The sequence below is a fragment of the Peromyscus maniculatus genome, chromosome 4, assembly GCF_049852395.1.
Source record: "Peromyscus maniculatus bairdii isolate BWxNUB_F1_BW_parent chromosome 4, HU_Pman_BW_mat_3.1, whole genome shotgun sequence".
Taxonomy (NCBI): Eukaryota; Metazoa; Chordata; class Mammalia; order Rodentia; family Cricetidae; genus Peromyscus; species Peromyscus maniculatus.
In genome coordinates, this window is record NC_134855.1 from 33,491,953 (window position 1) to 33,504,355 (window position 12,403).

General features: G+C 42.9%; 1 long non-coding RNA gene across 1 annotated transcript in view; it reads right to left on the reverse strand.

The window, feature by feature from the left end:
• Nucleotides 1–8,996: 8,996 nt before the first annotated feature.
• Nucleotides 8,997–12,403, reverse strand: part of LOC143272871 (uncharacterized) — a 37,223-nt gene continuing 33,816 nt past the window's right edge. Inside the window, exon 3 of the long non-coding RNA XR_013050483.1 lies at nucleotides 8,997–12,317. This is a non-coding gene — a long non-coding RNA (uncharacterized LOC143272871). The remainder of the gene's footprint in view (nucleotides 12,318–12,403) is intronic.

Genomic DNA, 12,403 nt, shown 5'->3' on the forward strand with positions numbered 1-12,403 from the left:
TAAATAAATATGTTGACCTAAAGGGCTTTATAATGTAGCACAAAAGTTGTATATTTTAGAAGTTATTTTGAAAGTATAAAAGGGTAGAAAAGGAAGTTTCTTGTCCAAATACACATTATATTTTCAGCACCATAATTATTGTCATTTTCAGCACTGTGAAGCTTTAATCCAGGGGAAACTCATCAGTGGAATATGACTCAGTTTGATCTGAGAGTCCTTGAGAGGAGGAGAACTTTCTGCAGATGGCTGCTCATCTGCATCTCGTAATTACAGTGTATGCTCACACTCTAATAAACCTAAAAATATATGAAGACCAACATAGTCAGTCTTCTGAGTAAGCAATAACTAATGAACATCTGGAAATGCCAACACAGCTTATAATTGGGTAGATAATTTCCAGATCAGTCAGTGAAGCAGTGGCTGTTAATCTCCACGTACACATTCCAGTCTCACCTAGGCATTTAAAAACCACCAAGCACATTCAAAACATGTATTTGTACAAATGTTCTGTAATTCTAAATAGACCGTGAGAAAGTATACTTCTTAGAGACAGAAAAGCATATTATTTGGAGAGTGCCTGTGAGCACTGGTAAGGGAAGTCTAGGATAAGGCGGCTGGCTGGTGGGAAGATGGGTTCTATTCATATACTTCCCACAGAGCCAGTCCTGGGGGGAGCGGGGAACCTAGTTAGGATAAACTGTTTCCAGATACCTCACTTCCAATTGCCTTTATCATTAAATTACAACCAATATTCTCGTGGCCTTTGTTTAAAATGAAGGACAGATTTTGTTTAAAATTCATTAACTCGGATACACGGAACTCTTAAAAGTAGGGTTTTCTAAGTTCGGTGCTTCAGCCAGGGGTCTAGGCTCCTGGCAGTCTGACAGTGCTCCAATCAGAGTTGCTCTGTTTTCATTTCCTTTAGATTTTCAAATGTCATCAGTGCTTTGTTTTAATCAGGCACTGTGGTACCACAGGGAAGAAATGTTTTACTCTTCCGTTTAGAATAATGAAGGTGACTTTCTTAGTGACTTTTTGCATGGAAACACCCCCATCTCCTCCCCTGTTACTGGAGATTGTTTGAAGCTAGGTCCTCACACCTGTTAGTCAAGTGCTCTACCACTGATGTATGCTCCCAGTTCTGAATGCAAGGTTTTTAACCTACAATAAATATAAGGTATCTCTTACATAAAGAAAAGCCACAATGTAGAATCCTAAATAATTAGTTTTTAAATCATATACGAGCCACTACTTCCCCTTCTGGGTATATAGCCAAATGAAATCAGAACCTTGAAGATATGTCTATGTTCCTGTTCCTAGAAACTAGTTCACTTTAACAAAGGTATGAATGAACACACAAATTTACTGTGGAATAAAGGAACACATAAATTTAATACGGACAATATAATATTATTTGGCCTTCTAAAGAAATAGTGCCACTTGCAACCACATGGACAAATTGGAAGAACATTATTCTAAGTGCTCTGGTTTCATTTCTGTTGCTGACAAAAAGTAAGTTAGAGGAAAAACGATTCCTTGGCTCACAATTGCAGTCCACAGTTCACCATTCTGGAGAAACCAAGGCAGGAGGAGCTTGAAGTCACAAGCAAGTCACATCACACTCCACAGTCATGAGCAGAGAGAAATGGATGCATGCACACTTCATGATCAGATCACTCTTAGATAATTCAGGCCCCAAGCCCAGGGAATGGTGTTGCCCACTTTCAGGCAGGGTCTTCTTACATCAACTATGGCAAACAAGAACATCTCTCTCACAGACACACTCACAGGCCACCTCGTTTTAGAAAATCTATGATTGAACTTCTTTTCCCAGGTGATTCTAAGTATTTTCAAGTTTATAGCTAAAGTAAATGATAAGTGAAGTCGATCGTGCACAGGAAAAAAAATACTCCATGAACTTACTTAAGGGTTTTATTTTGTTTTGTTCCATCTTGTTCTGTTTTTTTGGTTTTTTGAGACAGGATTTCTCTGTGTAGCCCTGGCTGTCCTGGAACTTACTCTGTAGACCAGGCTGTCCTCAAAGTCACGGAGAACTGCCTGCCTCTGCCTCCCAAGTGCAGGGTTTAAAGGCATGCACCACCACCGTCCAGCCTTAAGTATTTTTTAAAAATGACACAGAAATAGAGTGAAGGTTGGTAGACAAGAATGGAAATGTGAGAAATTGTCAAGAGACACACCACTGAAGTGATACAGGATAAGTATATAAACATCTCTAATATATGGTAGGAGGAAAACAGTTCATAAGACTAATTTATTATACAAGAGATTTTAATTTGCTCTTACACTCCCATACACAGAGCCACCTGTTGAAGGTAATTGACATGTAAATTGCATGCTTTCAGCAGTCACTCTACTGTGGACACACATAGTAAAATATCTCATGTGATATAAATGTAAACATAATAATAAAGAAAAAAGCAAACAATGAAAATGATGATCATATATTTTTTAACTTGGAAATGACTTCCACATTCCTAATTTCCTAAGATAACAATCTCTTTTCTCTCTAATTTAAAAAAGAGAATGGAAGGAACAGAGGAAGCTAACGCTGTCCTTTTACTTATTTGTAGGCATTGAGTTAAATGCTTAATAAGCATCATTTTGTTTAATTTATAAAGCAACTTTTTAAAATTGACATAAAAAGTGTGGGTATTACTTTTACCTCAATGTAATAAAGAAACTTTAGTCAAATAAATTCTACCTCTGACTGACATCATCACGCCTCCATCTTTTTCTTACTTTCATAGCTGACTCATTTGCCTGCTTTTGGGACCCTTTGCTTCCTATGGGGTTGCATCACGCAGCCATGATATGAGGGTTTCTGCTTAGTCTTACTGTATCTTGCTATGCCATGTTCAGAGGAGCAGAGGGAGGGGAAACTGCAGTTGGGATGTAATGTATAAGAGAAGAATAATATATATGTATAATTATATAAAGAGGACTAAGCATTACGTGAGCTGATGTGTTTTACTGAGTCTCATGTTTATATTTTTCTCAGGAATATGGATAAAAACAAAAATAAATGCTGTCAACTATACTCAACTACAAGCAGAATAACCAGTTATTTTGGGATATAAAAATATGTTTAAAATTCCTCTTTAACTAATGTGTGTCAATGACTTTTCCCAAGTAGACATTTTACACCTCCTCATTTATTTTGATGTAAAAAATGACATAAAAGGCAAAACATGTCTTTCTCTTCAAAAAATAATAGCAGCCCCCTCTCCATGCTTCAGATTATTAGGCAATTATGAATTTGAATCTGTGATTTGTTAGTCACCTGTTTTCTAGTCTACCAACTATAGTTGCTAGGAGATCAAAATGTTTGATGTTCTTTCTTTAGAAGCAGGGAGTTTGACTTCCCTCACTGCATGTAATCATCACTTTATGACAGAGAACAAAATCAGATAAATTTATTTTTTTATTTATAATTACATTAAAATTCTTTATTTGGTGAGATGAGGTGTGCATGTCATGCATGTGTGGAAATATGAGGACCATTACAAGAGCTGACTCTCTCCTTCACTATGTGGGTCCGAGGACAGATGTCAGACTGTCAGTCACGGTGGTAGGTACCTTTAAACAGCAAGCCGTGCTTAATAATAATCTTCTTTGACGTTGTTTTAAAGTACTATTTTATTTACTTCATCAAATAAAAATACACTTTGTCAGCTTACACCTGATATTTTGGATTTAAAGTTTTAAATATTATGATTATTTCTCTATCAATTTTACCTTCTATGCAATGCTTCTCTCTCTTTTACATCAATTTGTGTGTGTGTGTGTGTGTGTGTGTGTGTGTGTGTGTGTGTGTGTGTGTGTAGGGGAGGACATGTCACTGTGTCGCTGTTCATGTGTGGAAGTCAGGGCAAATTGACAGAATCAAATCTCCTAATTTGTGGGTCTTAGGGATAGCTAGGTCATCTGGCTTTGTCTGCAAGTGTCCTTGCCCATGAGCTCTTTCTCCAAAAACCAAGGAATCCTTCTTTGTATGATATTTGCCTTTATTTTTATGAAACCAAGATAAATTATTTCTCTTATAAGTTGTAGTTCCTGCACCACATTGAGATAGCTATTGTTATTGAATGAATTATATCTCCTTGAAATTCACATGGGTCAGACCAAACTTGTTTATTTCAGAATGTGACCATATGTAGAAAGATGGCTTTTTTTTTTCAAAGGTGATTAATGCTAAATAAGAAGGTTGACATCATGGGTGTGGATCCTTTATCTTTCATGATATGTATTTAAATAAGAAACAAAAGGTACCACAGAGAAGGTACATGAGAAGAGAAAAGTATCACATGAGGAAAAAAACAAGATGAAAGCTGTCTGCAAATCAAGTAGAGATACCAGAAGTCCAGTTGGGGAGCTTTTGGTTTTCATCTTCTGTCCTCCAAAGCTACAAGAAAATAAATCTATCTGACCTGTGATTTGTCTTGTTAGCCCTAGCAAACTAAGACAACTCTATAGAGTTCAAGATTTTTGATAGCTACACAAGAATACTGTACATTTGAGCTGGTGAGATAGATCAGAAGTTAAGAGTACTTGCTGCTTTTGCAGAGGACCTGAGTTTGGAAGTACCTAAGCTGGGCAAGTCATAAATGCCTCTACCTCCAGCTCTAGGGGATTTAACACCATCGCCTGGCAACTATCGACAGTGTATATATGTGGCATGTACACACACACACACACACACACACACACACACACACACACACACACACACGCATAAAAAGTACAAACAAGAACTCCTAAAATGATGTTACCCTACATTTGGACAAATTGAGTGCATTTTATTTTAGGTCAGTATCAGAGGAAAAAATCATAAGACTACCTTATGTAACACATAAAAGTTATTAGGCTTCAAATTCTATTGAAGTGAAATCATCAAGCATTAAAAAAGAAAGTACCTGATAATAAATGAAATAGATAATACCAAAGGCAAAATGTTTTTTTCAATTTTATTTTGCCTCCAATTTGCTCATTCTGAAGGGTGGCTGGTCCAATAATATGATATTTTCTTTAAATCAATATAGGCTATTGCAGTTCCCATTGGTTACTTATCAGTGGTTAAATGAAACTTATTACTGATGGCATTGCATATTTAGTGCACAAGATTTGGTTAACTAAAACTAAATGTAACCCAGAAGCCTCCTTCCTGTGGACTAACTACTAAAATGTTATGTGCAAGCTACCAAGAGAGGAAAGCAATCAATAGTCCTATCCAGGTGTGATGCTTGTGAACCACAACAATTATCAGCATTTCAAGGTAGCCATGAACCTGAAATAGTGGCACTCACGTTTTGACAGTAAACAAAAGCTGTCAAATTGGACTTAGGGCCTACTCAATATGAGAGAAATCATGACTGGCACTAGAAACCTAGCCAACTCCCTAGGGGTAGTGTGGTCATGGATGTTAGTAGAGTCTACTACTACCACTATCATAGACCAGCATAACTCGCTTTGTTTAAACTTTTCATTGATTCTTTGTGGATTTCACATCCCAAATCCCGATCCCACTCGTCTGCCAGTCCTCTTGCTTCTGCTTTCTGCCCTTGACACCTCCCTCCCTGAAAACAAAATTTAACAGTAAAACACAAAAACAACAACAACAAAACAACCCTACAAATAAACAAATCTCACTGTGGAAGTTATAGTGTGACACAGTGAGTAACACAGTTTACCCTTTGATCCATACATCTTTACTTGTAAGCATCAGTTGCAAAGAGTCATTGGTCTGGTTCCAGGCCTCTGGCTTCTGCTCCACTATCAATACTGGACCCTCACTGGGACTCCTCTGGCATATCCTGTTGTTGCCTTGTGTCAAGGAGATCCTGTATCTTTGGATCTATCTGCAGGACCGGCCTCTTCACATGCTCCAGAAGTTCATAGATGACATGGATGTTGAGGTGGGCTACCTAATAGTCCTGGTTTGGGGCCGGGGGGAGAGGGGGGGCTGGATTGGTCAGCCCACTACGTTTTCCTCATCACCAGCAAGACAAGCTCTTCAGCATTGCCCCAGCTAGCTCATCCAACCTAGCAGACAGAGAGGAGAGGGGCCAGTACTCCTGCCCCCAGGCCATTGGGTCTGGCTCACTGGCACTCATCCCACCAGGGCCAGCTCTGCTGTTTTGCCCAGGTGAGGTACAGGGCCCATTCTCCAGGTTGCTGTACTTGGTGAGTGGCAGGACTGGCTTTTCCATTCTCATGCACCCAAGGCCAGCTCTCCTGCCTGCTGCTGGTGGCGACGGGTATGAGGGTATGAGGGGGAGGGCATATATTTTTTTTATCTTTGCCACCCCATGGTATATGAAGGAGGGGTCAGGGGCAGCACTCCTGCTCTCATGCCCACATGCCCAGCTCACCTGTGCCCCGATCAAAAAGGTCAGCTCCAGTGTGCTGCCCAGGCAAGGTCTGCTCTCACATGTGCTGCACCTGTTGAGGGCAAGGCCGGCTCTCCCACTCTGGTGATCCTGGAGCCACTCTCTCTCCTGCCACTGTGGGGGACCCCAAAACAGCTTGACCACACAACTGCCATGACAGGCTTAGAGGCCCAGGCACAGCTTCTGGCAGGCAACACCTGGACCCAGGAAAATCCATAAGCTGACTCTACCCAGTGGGGCCTGCATCTAAGGGGAATTACCTGACATCCCAAACATTTCCTATACCTTTAGACAAATGTCAGCCACTCAGGTTCCTGAACCCTGGAAATCCCCTCACCCCAACCTCTGCTACGATAAAACCCCCAGCCCACCTGAGCTCAGGGCTCTCTGCTTTCAGTAATACATCGGACAGACAGAGAAACCAAGGCCAGAGCTTGAAATTAAAGGCTCTTTGCTTTTACATATGGGAATCAGTCTCCCTGGTGGTCTTTCGGGGGTCCCTGTGATCTGGGTATAACACCACAGCTGGCAAAGAACAGTGAGGAGAAGTTGTGTTTTTGCTTTTTTTTTTTTCTCACCCAGGCCACCATATGGCAGACAAAGGGGGGCGGGGTCAGTCTGTCTGTTCTTGTGCCCTCCTGGGCGAGCTCACCTGTGCCCCTGCCAACAAGATCAGCTCTATTGCGCTGCTTGGGCGCGGTGTGGGACCTGCTCTCCCATGTGCTTGCTGCTGCTGCTGCTGGGGCAGTACCAGCTCTCCCACTCTCATGACTTCAGGGCCGGCAGCTATCCATCCCGTGTGACCCTGGGACCGGCTTTTCCTGCCTGCAGTAGGTGGTGAGAGAGGCAAGGAGGCATATCTTTCCTTCTCCCGTGCCACTGCGTGACTGACCACGGGGGTATAGCTCTGCCACTCTCATGACTTCAGAGCTGGCTCACCTACAGCCCTGCCAGCAAGGATAGCTCTACTGTGCTTCCCTGGGAAGGTGCAGGGCCCATTCTCCCCAATGCTGAAGCCAGTGAGGGGCAGGACCAACTCTGTGTATGGCTAGCCTCGCGGCTTTCAGTGGTAATGAGCCACACAGCCCTCAACACAGATACAGCTGTGGCAGGACACTTGACAACAGCCCGGGGCCCAGATGTCGTTGTGACCCTAGCTGGTATTGCCCAAATTGCCCAGACCAGAATGGCCCCGGTGGTGGAGACCTCAAAGGCCAACATGTCCCCAGGTGGCAGCCCAGACCCCAGGTATATGCTCGGCCTTTGATGGTATCAGGAGCCATGGACATCAACACAGACTCTGGCTGCGGTAGATCCAGACATAACCCAAGGCCGCAGTTCAGATACGGATGATACCATGTTTCCAGGTGGCAGCATAGGCCATCCAGGTCTGTATGGCTCTGGCTGCAGCTTGACCCTTAAAGACCTCAAGGCCTCAGGTGTCAGCCCTGACTGTGGGCCTCTGCAGGCCCTCAGGGGCAACAGAAGCCATGGACTCAGAGCCTGACTAAAGCAGCAGGGGGACAGACCCAGACATGGCTCCAAGCAGCAATCTGGGCCTGGGTGCCTCCATGGTCATGGTTGACATTGCAGGACTCCTGGACTAACATGGCACCGTGATCCTGGGTGGGAGTGCAGGCCTCTGAGATCGACATGGCCCCTGTGACAGCACATCCCTCAGACATCAACATGGTCACAGTGTTGTGCCCAGATCGTAACCCCCAGAGAGACCACCAAAGACGAGCATGCCGGAATGCAAAAGCAAGGTTTAATTCTGGATATCCAAAAGCAATACAAGCCTAGGCAGGGACTTCGTCCAATACATCCAACGCAGTGGAGGCTGGAGGAAGTGCCCACCTATCTGCAAGCTCAGTTTTTAAAGGGAAAAGTCACAAGGTTACATCATTTAGGGGTGCTAGTATGGATACAATTCTGATTGGCTCGCTTCTAGGGACTTCTAGAAATTACTTCTAAGGGAGTGGTTGCCCGCCACCATTTCTCATTGGCTGCCCTCAGGTGGGGGCATTTCTGCAGTCAGTTACCCTGGAAACCAGGGAGAGGACATTCCATAGTCTGGCAGTCATTACATCGTGACTATCTTGTGACTCTGTACTTTTACACTTCCTGGTTTCTGGAATCTGAACTGACTGGTTTCAGTAACTAATGGCCTATTCCCAAAAGGAGAACTCTTAGGCCTTAATTTTAGGGTGAAAGCATTTTGGCCTTATTTCTAAGATGGCTCATTTTGGTCTCACAACAGGTAGTGACCCAGACTTCGGGCATCTGCAGGGCCCTCAGTGGTAATAGAGGCTTTGGAATTCAACACAGACACCCACAGCTGTATCAAGGCCATGGACCAAATCATGGCCCTTGGCAGCAGCCCAGGCCGGGACATTACTATGGCCCTGGATGGTAAGCAGGCCTGCTATGTCAGCCCATTCCTCATCACCCTCGCCTCTTCAGATATGCCTCTCTCCCTAACACATGAACCCCCCTGTTGCAGTAGCGCCCATGCTACCACCAACAGTCCACCATGTCCCAGCGAGGGGCTGTGGATTAAAAAATAGAGACAAGAAACAGGGAGTACTTTGCCACAGCAAAATGCTGAATGCCGTTTATTATAGGAGAGAGGAAACCTTACATGCAGGCTTACAGCACAATGGAGGAACCCCGGAGGGCAGAAGTTCATTTACCAAATGTTCTACATTCTTGCATCTAAGCTTTTTACACCAAATGCAGGATACATGAACAAAGAACCTCCGGTGAGCTTTCAGTAAGAAGGAAATCAGCAGGGAATCAGCATAGGGAGGACATCTGGTCAGTTGGCAAGCAAGCAACAGTTTACTCAATATGGGGAGCCAGGGCCCTACACACCCCCTCTCCCTCTCCCTCTTCCTCTCCATCTCCCTCTTTCTCCTCCATTTCCCCACCCTGTACTTGTTCACCACAATGGTGCCAGACTGTCTTGTGGAGTATTTCTTTAGGCTCCAAATTTAAAGACCTAGGGTGGAGCTGTGGCTGTCATCCATGCACCAGCCAAGACTCATAATTCTTAACTACTTTAGATACTACCCTTATACTCACAGGTAAGTGTAGTTCTCACTCATCCTCAAAGAAACTTCTCTTTACAGCAAATGGAGATCATTATAGAAACTACAACTGGACACAATGCAGGTATCAATGGATCATGGAGAGCTCAGCCCCAACTGATACATCTACAACACTGCTCCAAGGAACATTAAAGAAGAGGGAGCAGAAAGATTGTTTAAGAGTCAAAGGACCAGGAAGTCTTCTATGAGAGTGCCTCCTAGAAATGGCTGGAGGATAGAGGACACCAGGAGAACACAGCCCACAGTATCAACTTAGCTGGGCACATAGGGACTCACAGAGACTAAAGTAACAATCATGGAGCCTATAAAGGTCTACACTATTTCCTCTGAATATATGTTGTAGTTGTTTAGCTTGGGTTTTTTTGTGGGACGCCTAACAGAGGGAGTGAGGGTGTCTCTAAATCCTTTGCCTGCTCTTGGGACCATTCTCCTCCTACTAGGCTGCCTTGTCCAGCCTTCAGCTGAGGATTTGTGCCTAAACTTACTGCTTCTTGCTGTGCCATGTTCAGCTGATATTCTGGGGAGGCCTCCTTCTTTTCTGGAGGGAAATGGAGGAGCAGTGGATCTGGGGGAGAGGTTAAGTGGAGGTAGGAAACTGGGTGGAGTGGAGGGAGGGGAGACTGTGGTCAGGATGTATTCTGTGAAAGAAGAGTAAATAAACAGAAAGAAAAAAATATATTTAAAAAATAAAATCCTTTTTGACTTGTTCTGCCATCACTTAAAGATAAACTCCAAACGCTTGTAAATGGCACAGGGTGGCAATCTGAAGACTGCCATGTTTCCCTCTGGGCACTTTCGAACTTAAGCTCTGTAGTCCTGTGGCTCCCAAGACCCTGCACCTGCCTCATTCCATGTTTGCTCACCTGTTGTCTAATTTCAGTCTCTCTTCTGTTATAGCTGTTCTCCCTCAACCACTTCATGACCCCATCGTGCATTGGTAAAGACGGAAGACCCTGTAGCTGGATTTCACAGGTTTAAACCCTGTTTTGTGGGAAAGGGTAATCAGGATACATTATATGACAAAAGAATCTGTTTACAATAAGAGGGGGAAATACACCATTAAAATTAATTTTAAAGTTAATATGCTAATAATTCAACTTTAGAAATGAGTATACACTGTTTTCCATGAATAGTAGATCCAAAAATAAAGAAGGCTAGCCCCTTAAAAATAAAAAAAAATAATAACCTACTTTGCCACTTACTAATATACTGGCTTTTCACTACTTCAGTGTTCTCATCTTTTGGTAATTAAATTCATATTAAATTATCATCCTAAGATTATTAGCTTAATAAATAATTCAATGCTTATAAAGAGAACACTGTCTGATCTATTCATTATAAGTACTCACTTGACTGTTAGTTATCAATTTAGAGTACTGGGGTCTCTGACTTCAGAAAATTATCCCTGAGCCTCTCTCCAGCCTTCTGCATGTTTCCACCGTAACAGGCCCATCGACCTTAGCACAACTGACACCATGTTAGAGGCACCATTCTAACCTTACAACCCACAACACAAGCTCCAACACCTGCCAAAGCAGGAGCAAAGACCTATCCATCAAAGATTCGGTCCCTAGTTCCAGGATCCAGGAGAGTGCCTAAATATACAAACCTTGCCTTTTTGGCTTTGGTAGTTCCTCTTCTTGATAACTGAAGTATGACAACATGTCTTACTTCCACAGAATGCATAAAAGAAAAGAAAAAAAAAACACTGTGAGGACTGGGGCTGCATTATTTGAGCAAGTTCTCCATGCAACTACTGGCTGATAATAAAGGATTTCTTTTTCATTTTGATGTCCATGTGTGTTCTTTGGTGGACTTACTTCACAACACCATATTCGCATTACATTATTCTAAAGTGGACCAGATAAATAGAGCTATATATTCTTATTATCTTTTAAAAAATTAGTTTTTATTAATTTATTCCTGACAATATCAAACATGTATATAATACATTCTGGTCACATTCATCCCTGTAGCTAGAGTTTTCCTGCCTGGCCCACAGTCAGGATGAATCTCTCTCATCCCGCCAGTCCCACAGCTGCTCAGACCCAACCAAGTAAACACAGAGTACTTACATTGCTTACAAACTGTATGGCCGTGGCAGGCTTCTTGCTAACTGTTCTTATATCTTAAATTAACCCATTTCTATAAATCTATACCTTGCCACATGGCTCGTGACTTGCCGGCATCTTCACATGCAGCTTGTCATGGTGGCGGCTGGCAGTGTCTCTAACTCAGCCTTCCACTTAGCAAAATTCTTCTCCTCCTTGTCCTGCCTATACTTCCTCCTGCCTGAGTACTGGCCAATCAGTGTTTTATTTACTAACCAATCAGAACAACACATTTGTCATACAGAACATCCCACAGCACATCCCTCCACACTCTAATCTTCCTCCCACTCTTAGACCCTTCCTTCCATCCTTCTACTCACTACTCTCCCACTTTCATGTCTTTTTTGTTGCTGGTATTGTTTCAGTTTTGTGACCCAGAGGTTTTGATCAGAACCCTCCAGACAGGCATGAGCATGAAGCTATCCATCAGTTCATGACTAACTCGCCAATGGTTATAGCACTGAAGATAATGACTTCCTTTCCTTCTTCAACTTTCAACCATCTTTAATCCTTTGGGGGAGGCAAGATTCCCTCATGGCTCACTCTTATCAATGACTGAAAGTTACCTGACTTGGTCTTGTGCAGTCCTTCCTCAGGCATTCAAGCTGTGAGTTTGTTTCATATCTATGTCATTTTATGCCCCCAGCCATGTTGCTCAGCTCTCAAATCCTTTTGCCTCCTCCTTGATTCTTTGAAGAGATGATATAGTTGTGCTATTTAAAGATGCTCACTCAACAGTCACTTATTCGCAACATCTTAACAGGCATGAATGTAA